This window comes from Pteropus vampyrus, unplaced genomic scaffold (assembly GCF_000151845.1).
Source record: "Pteropus vampyrus isolate Shadow unplaced genomic scaffold, Pvam_2.0 Scaffold1000000569, whole genome shotgun sequence".
Lineage (NCBI taxonomy): Eukaryota > Metazoa > Chordata > Mammalia > Chiroptera > Pteropodidae > Pteropus > Pteropus vampyrus.
Window position 1 is genome coordinate 1 of NW_011914971.1, and position 7540 is coordinate 7540.

A 7540-nucleotide genomic window follows, 5' to 3' on the forward strand; every position below is an offset into this window, starting at 1 on the left:
GACCATGATTTGCATATGGCTTAAAGCTGACAAATGGTAACATGTTTCTAACAGCGTTCAGGGGTCCTCAGGTACTCCTCTTACATTATCTTAACTGTATCATGTTTTCCGGATATCAGCATTCGGTCCCTCCGCGCACGTATGGCTGCACAGAGGCATGCGGGACTAGGCTTCTGTGGTTAAATGATAACATGGGCTGACGGGCGCACGCCAGGTCGCATCCTTGACGCCTCTAGCGTCATGTATCCAGGACCTTCCTCGTGTAAAGCTGAATTCGAGCCATTGCACAACGGAGCCACCCCCCACAACTGTGAATTTTTGATAAGGCAAATCCTTTTATTTTTCCTGGAAAATTGATACTTGATATTTCAAATAATTGTGTGGACTCATATCTGTTTGGCAACAAAATATAGATAATAAATTGCTATGAAATTATTTTAACATCCCTGCTCTTTCAAATATAGAAGCCTTAATAAGATTGATATTTATTATTTATGTCTATATCAGTTTATATATATGTATCTATGCTTTTGTCAAAACTCATAATTCTCAGTAAGAAAAACAGGTCAGAAAAAAATGGTGAAGATGGTAGAGGCTCTGTTCATCCCTCTGGCAACCGACTCAAAGTTGTGACAGAAACAAGAAGCAAACAGCATGGAAAATTGCCTGGGATCTAGATGAACAAGCCATACAACTAGGGAGAGAACTAAGAACTCACCCTGCAACAGCAGAAAGTAGGACCGGGTGAGGACGCAAGGCTAACCGACCCAAGCGGAGAAGTGGGACAGAGGCAGCAGCAGATGCCTCTTAAAGGGGCTGTGTCTCCGAGCGAACTTTTGCAGCGACGGACATACTTGCTCTGAGCACGAGCACTGGTTTGACTGCACAGAAGTCACCAGGGACTTAAAGGGGAACACTGAGCTGTTGGAGTGAAGGCTGAAGGGAGACTCGCTCTGTACAGAAGTGCCTTCAGTATCCATTATTCCTTCCTGCTCCAGTGTGTAGATTCAGCGCCGCCATATCTGAGACATCATCAAACTGGAAAATAGAGGTTGCAGAATCCTTGAAACTGTGCCTCCCCCTTCTTGTGGCTCCACCCAAGCCACATCCAGCTGTGTCCCTGCTTAGACAGGTGCCCCTTGCCGAGCAGTGCCTAGACTCACACTGGTGGCAGCTAGCCTCAGCTTCTGGTGTGGCCTTTTGAGGCAACAATAAGCACAGCATCTGGGGATTGCTTGCTGAATCTTAACAGGTGACCTCGGAGGGGTAGGGGCTAAGTTTGGCCTGGAGGTGAACTCCTCTCAGGACTGTGCCACTGGACACCTACCACTCAAAGCTGCACTAATAAGACCAGGAGACTTAAGAGCTTCGCTTAGTACATAGAAACAGACACAGAAAAGTAGCCAAAACGGGAAGACAAAGAAGCAGAAACCATATGAGAGAACAGAACAGAGATCCAGAAATAATGGAGTCAAGCAACCTAACAGATGCAGAGTTGAAAACACTGGTTATAAAGATGCTCGTTGAACTTAGGGGAAGTGTAGATGAATTCAACAAAGAGATAAAAAACATAAAATGGAAATGGAAAGTATAAAAGAGAACCAGTCAGAAATGAAGAACACATTATCTGGGATGAAGAGTATATTAGATGGAATAAACAGAGTGGATGGAGAAGAGGATCAAACCACTGATATAGAGGATGGGAAGCCGAGGACACTCAATCAGAATGGCAAGAAAAAAGAAGACAAGACTATAATAATAATAATTTAAGGAGCCTATCGCACACTATTAAAGGTCAAAATATCCGGGTCCTTGGGGTACCTGAAGGAAAACAACACATTGAAGTGCTATTTGAAGAAATAATAATGGAAAACTTCTCTCATCTGGTGAAGGAAATAGACATTCAACCCCAGGAAGTTCAGAGAGTCCCCAGAAAGATGAACCCAAAGAGGCCTACACCAAGACACATCATAATTAAAATGCCCAAGGTTGGATACAAAGAGAGAATCTCAAAAGCAGCAAGAGAAAAACAGTTATCTACAAGGGAGCAACCATAAGACTGGCAGCTGATTTCTCGAAAGAAACCATGCAGGACAGAAGGGCTTGGCACAAGATATTCAATGTGATGAAGACCCAGGATCTACAACCAAGAATACCTTATCCAGCAAAGCTATCATTTAGAGTCGAAGGACAGATAAAGAGCTTCCCAGACAAAAATAAGCTAAGGGAATTTACCAACACCAAGCCAGTAGTACAGGAAATGTTGGAGGGACTTCTTTAAGAAGAAAAACATGTATCAAAAACGGGGATAAAGAATGGTAATACCACATTCCTATCAACAAGTACCTCAAAGGGAAAATAATTAAGTGCTCCAACCAAAAGATAGAGTGGCTGAATGGATAAGAAAACAAGACCCCTACATATGCTGTCTTCAAGAGACTCACTTCAGATTAAAGGACACACACACAGAATAAAAGGAAGGGGATGGAGAAAGATATTGCCTTGATGGACCTAGAAGATAGTTAAGTCAGAGAAAGATAAATACCATATGATTTCACTCATATGCAGAATCCAAGGAACAAAAAGAACAAACTAATCAAAAACAGACTCACAAATATAGTGGACAATTTGGTGATGGAAGGGGGTTGGGAGGCTGGGAGATTGGGGTGAAGTGTTAAAGAAGTACAAATTAGTAGTTGATGGATGGTCATGAAGAGGGGGAGCACGGCAAAGGGAATGCAGTTATTAATACATTGGCTAGGTGGAGGGTCAGGGGAGGGAGGGAGCAATTGGGGGATCATTTTATGAACTATATAGATGTCTAACCAATGTGCTGCATACTTGAAACTAATTCAAAGAAATTAATTTATTAGAAAAAGAATACACACACAAAATTATGAATGATTAAAATACATATAGGTGAACATATTGTATTTAAATAAATGCCTTCTAATTTAGTATTTGATTAAATGAATATATTGTGATTTTATTTTTTGTTACTATCACTCTTTCCTTCAAATACTTTTCTTTCCGCACGAAGGCATTTTATAATTTTTATGTATCCTTTCCTTTTATTTTTGTCTTTTATATTGTTCATTTTGAAGAATACAACTCTAAGAGCCTGCAGTTAAATTTTATATTGTAGTTCAGTGAAGAATGGGAGAAAAATCCGCTTTTGACTGGTATAATTTTAGAAATAATATTTTCTGCTTTGGGTCAAAGTAATACCCTTGCTTAAAATTCTCATATCATCATTACCCTCCTGAGAATCTCATGGTAATGAAGAAATCTATTTTATAATTTAGGTTAAATTAATTTTATGGCTGCAAGAGAACCTTTAAATTTTAACTTTCCTTTTTAACTTTAATTCTTTCTTCCAGCTTTGTTAAGATATAATTGGCATATAATATTGTGTTAGTCTAAAGTGTTCAGTGTGATGATTTGATATACATATGTATTGTTAAATTATTACAATAAGGTTAGTTAACACATCCATGACCTCCCACAGCTACCATTTTTTGTTTGTGTGCTGAGAACATTTACAATCTACTAACATTCAATATTGAAAATAATCAAATGTCCATTTGTGAATCTTTTGATTCACTGAGTAGTCTTTACGGAAATTGTGTCCTATCATTCAGTCTGTCAAGACACCAGCTATGGCTCTTAACGTAAAAGTCCTCTCCAGGGATTTCAATGCAGGCTCACCTCCACTGTCAAGACAGCGGATCTCATCTCAGCACAGCAGAGGGCGCTAGGGAGTATCAATGACCTCAAGATAGACTCCTTGAGCACCAAGGACAGGCAAGGGGTATCTCATGTCTTTATTATGGCATACTTGTTTTCAAACTCTTGATGGTAGACCAAAAAATATACACAGTATATCTTTCTCCTTTCCCTCTCTTCCTCACTCTTCCTCTCTCTCTCTGTCTCTCCCTGTCTCTATGTTTCTCCTTTTTTTCTGTACTCTATTACAAACAATAAAGTATTTATGAAATGCATTTATTTACATTAAAAATAAGAAAATTGCTTCTTTAAATTTTGTCCAGCTTTTCCCACCAATTGTTATATTTTACATAACTTTAGTACAATATGATGCTAGGAAATTGGGTTCAGTACATGTCTGTGTAATCCTCTGCTATTTTATCCCAGGTTCTTGTAACTGCTACCGCAATTTAAATACGGATCCATTCCATCCCCACAATGATCTCCCTCACGCTACCGCTCCCTTTCCCCACCATTCTTAACCTCTGGAAACCACTAACTTGTCTTCCATCACAATAATTTTGTCATATCAAGAATTTTGTATACATGGACTCAAACAATGTGTGGTCTTTTGAGACTGGCTCTTTGCACTCAGCATTACATGTTCAAGATCCATCCAAGTTGTTGCACATATCAAAAGTTTGCTTGTTTATGGCTGAATAGTATCCCATGATATGCGTACGCCACAGTTTGCTTAACCGTTCACCTATCGAAGGACATTTTGGTTCTTTCCAGTTAAAGAAAAATGCAAATAGAGCTGTGCACAGTTTTTTGTGTGGATTTAATTTTCATTTCTCTAGGATAAATCCTAGGAGAATGCAAGTACTGAGTCATATAATAAATGTATGTTTAGTTATATAAGGAACTGTCAAACAATTTTGTATAGTGGCTGCATCATTTTACACTCCTATTAAAAATGTATGAGAGACTCAGATTCTGTGCATCAATCACCATTATTCGTGTTGGCATTATTTATTTTAGATGTTCTTGTAGGTGTATAGTGATATTTTATTGTGCCTTTGATTTTCATTTTTCTAGCGGCTACTGATAGGGAACTTATTATGTGTTTATCTATTTTCCTTCTATATATTTTCCTAGGTGAAATATATGTTCATGTTTCTTGTCTATTTTCTAATTAAACTGTTTTTCTATTGTTGAGTTTTGAGAGTTTCCTTATACAGTCTAGATACAAGTCCTTTGTCAAACCTGTGGTTTTCATATACGTTTCCTAGTTGGGAGTTTATATTTTCATCCTCATAAACAAGCTTTTTGCATGGCATAATTTTTAAAATTTTGATGAAGTCCAATTCATCATTTTTTTCCTCATTGACAGAGCTCATGAAACTAGCACATTTACCAGAATGCTATATCAAGTGATGTAAAAATAATAACAATAAAAAATATTTATAGCCCATTCTTTGTGCCACACACTGTTCTAAACATGTATTTATCTAACTTAACCCTCATGACACTACTATGAGTTAAAAACTTATAGTATCCCATGTTATAAATAAGGAAAAAAAGGCACAGAGAGATTAAGAAATTGCCCAAAGGTCATACATCTAGTAAGTGCCATTGCTAGGATTGAAACCCAGGGAGTCTGACACCCGGATTACAGTGTCAGGAAAAAAAAGGAAATTTTATTTATTACAATGAAACATATATGATCCAGAGAGCTAGACATATGACACTCTGGTCCATGCATTCTGTCTTGTTAAGATAGCAGCATAGAGGCTACTATGTAATCAGAAGAATTCTTGGGGAGCAAAGATGTGGCATATTTGCCAAGTATTTAAAATGTTTAAATGGCATCTGTTAGATGATAGGCCAGGGCGCATAGTGCCCTAGTCACAGATTCATTCAGCATCAACAATACTAGTTTGAGACCAATCTTGTTTGAATGGCATTACCTTTCCTTCTGTACAATGCCTTCACGAGGGTTACAGCAAGGCCATATTGGCCTGGGATTGCTCTCAGTAAATTTTCTCATCACTGGGGAAATCTCAGGGGGAAATATATTCTGCTGCTTGGGATGGAATGTCTATATATGTCAAGGTCCATTTGATCTAACATATGGCGCAATTCCAATGTTTCCTTGATTTTATATCTGAATGATCTGTCCATTGTTGAAAGTGAGGTACCGAAGTCCCCTACTATTATTTAATTGTTGTAGTTTATTTAGATCTGTATATATTTGCTTAATATATTTAGGTGCTCTGATGTTGGGTGCCTACATATTTTTGATCCTTATATCTTCTTGATGTATCGATCCTTTTGTTATTATATAATAACCTTCATTGACTATGTCACCATTTTTGGCTTTAAGTCTACTTGGTCTGCTGTAAGTATGGCTATCGCGACTTTCTTTTCATTTCTACTTGCATGGAATTTCTTTAATTTCTTTACTTTGAGCATACGTGTGTCTTAGAGCTGAAATTAGTCTCCCGTAGGCAGTATACAGCTGAGTTTTACTTTGCATCCATCCATCCACCCTCTGCCTTTAGATTCGTGAATTCAATCTGTTTACATTTAGAATGATTATGGATGTGTAAGAACATACTTCTGCCACCTTGTCATTTGTTTTGTAGTTGATATATATTTTCAATGTTTCTTTATCCCTCTGTTTCTGCCAATCTTTGTAGTGTGGTAGTTTCACATGGTGCTATGCTCCGTTTCCTGTTTTTATGTGTTGTAAATCTGTTCTAGAGATTTGTCTTATGGACCATGAGGCTTATATAAAATAGCTCGTAAATAAAATAGTCCATTTCATGCTAATAGCAAATTATCTTCACTTGCCAATAATGGCTCCACCTTTTTCTTCTTCCCATTTTATATTTTTAATGTCACAATTTACCTTTTTATGCTGTGCATTCATTAAAAAGTCATAGTAGCTGTATTTTGTTTTATTTTATTTTTACACTTACAGCACCCAGTCTTCGAAGGTGGTCTCCCATCCAAGTACTAACTGGGCTTGACCCTGCTTAGCTTCTGAGATCAGACATTAGGCTTGTTCAAGGTGGCATGGCGTAAACAGTAGCTGTATTTTAATACTCTTTTCCTTTAACCTTTATACTATAGTTCAGTGGTTAATATGATGTTCAATTATAGAGTTGGATTTTTCTGAATATGACAATGTATTTCTCACCTTTTCCAGTATAGTGTATACTATTTTTTTTCAATGCCTACAGCACCTGGTCTTCCTAGAGGGTCCCCCATCCAAGTACTAACCAGTCCCGACCTTGCTTAGCTTCCGAGATCAGAAATCGGGCTTGTTCAAGGTGGCATGTCCATAGACCACGGTCCGTGGCTCCACTGGGGTGCAAACCCAGGACCTTCTACATGTAAAGCAGTCATACTAACTGCTACACTATGGAACCACATCCAATCGTATACTTTAGTAAGTGCTTGCGTTGCTGTTTAGTGTCTTTTTGATTCAGAATGAAGAATTCCTTACAACATATCTTGCAAGACAGATCTAGTGGAGCTCAACTTCAGCTTTGTCTGTCTGGGAAAGCCTTTATTTCTCCCTCAGTCTGATGGATATTGGCAGATAGAATATTCATGGCTGGCAGTTTTCATCTTTCAGTAGTTTGAATATGTCATTCTATTCTGCTGGCCTGTAGGATTTCTATTTATTTGTTTGTTTGTTTGTTTGTTTGTTTTATGGTGGCATTGGTTAATGAAATCCAATAAGTTACAACTAAACATTTTAACAGTAAGGCACATATATTTACTGTGTGTTCACCTCCCATAGTTAGATTTCTTTCTGTCACCA

General features: G+C 37.9%; 1 pseudogene; it reads right to left on the minus strand.

Moving 5' to 3' along the window:
• Nucleotides 1-6944: 6944 nt before the first annotated feature.
• LOC111735425 lies at nucleotides 6945-7060 on the minus strand (annotated as a pseudogene).
• Between the last annotated feature and the right edge of the window lie 480 nt (nucleotides 7061-7540).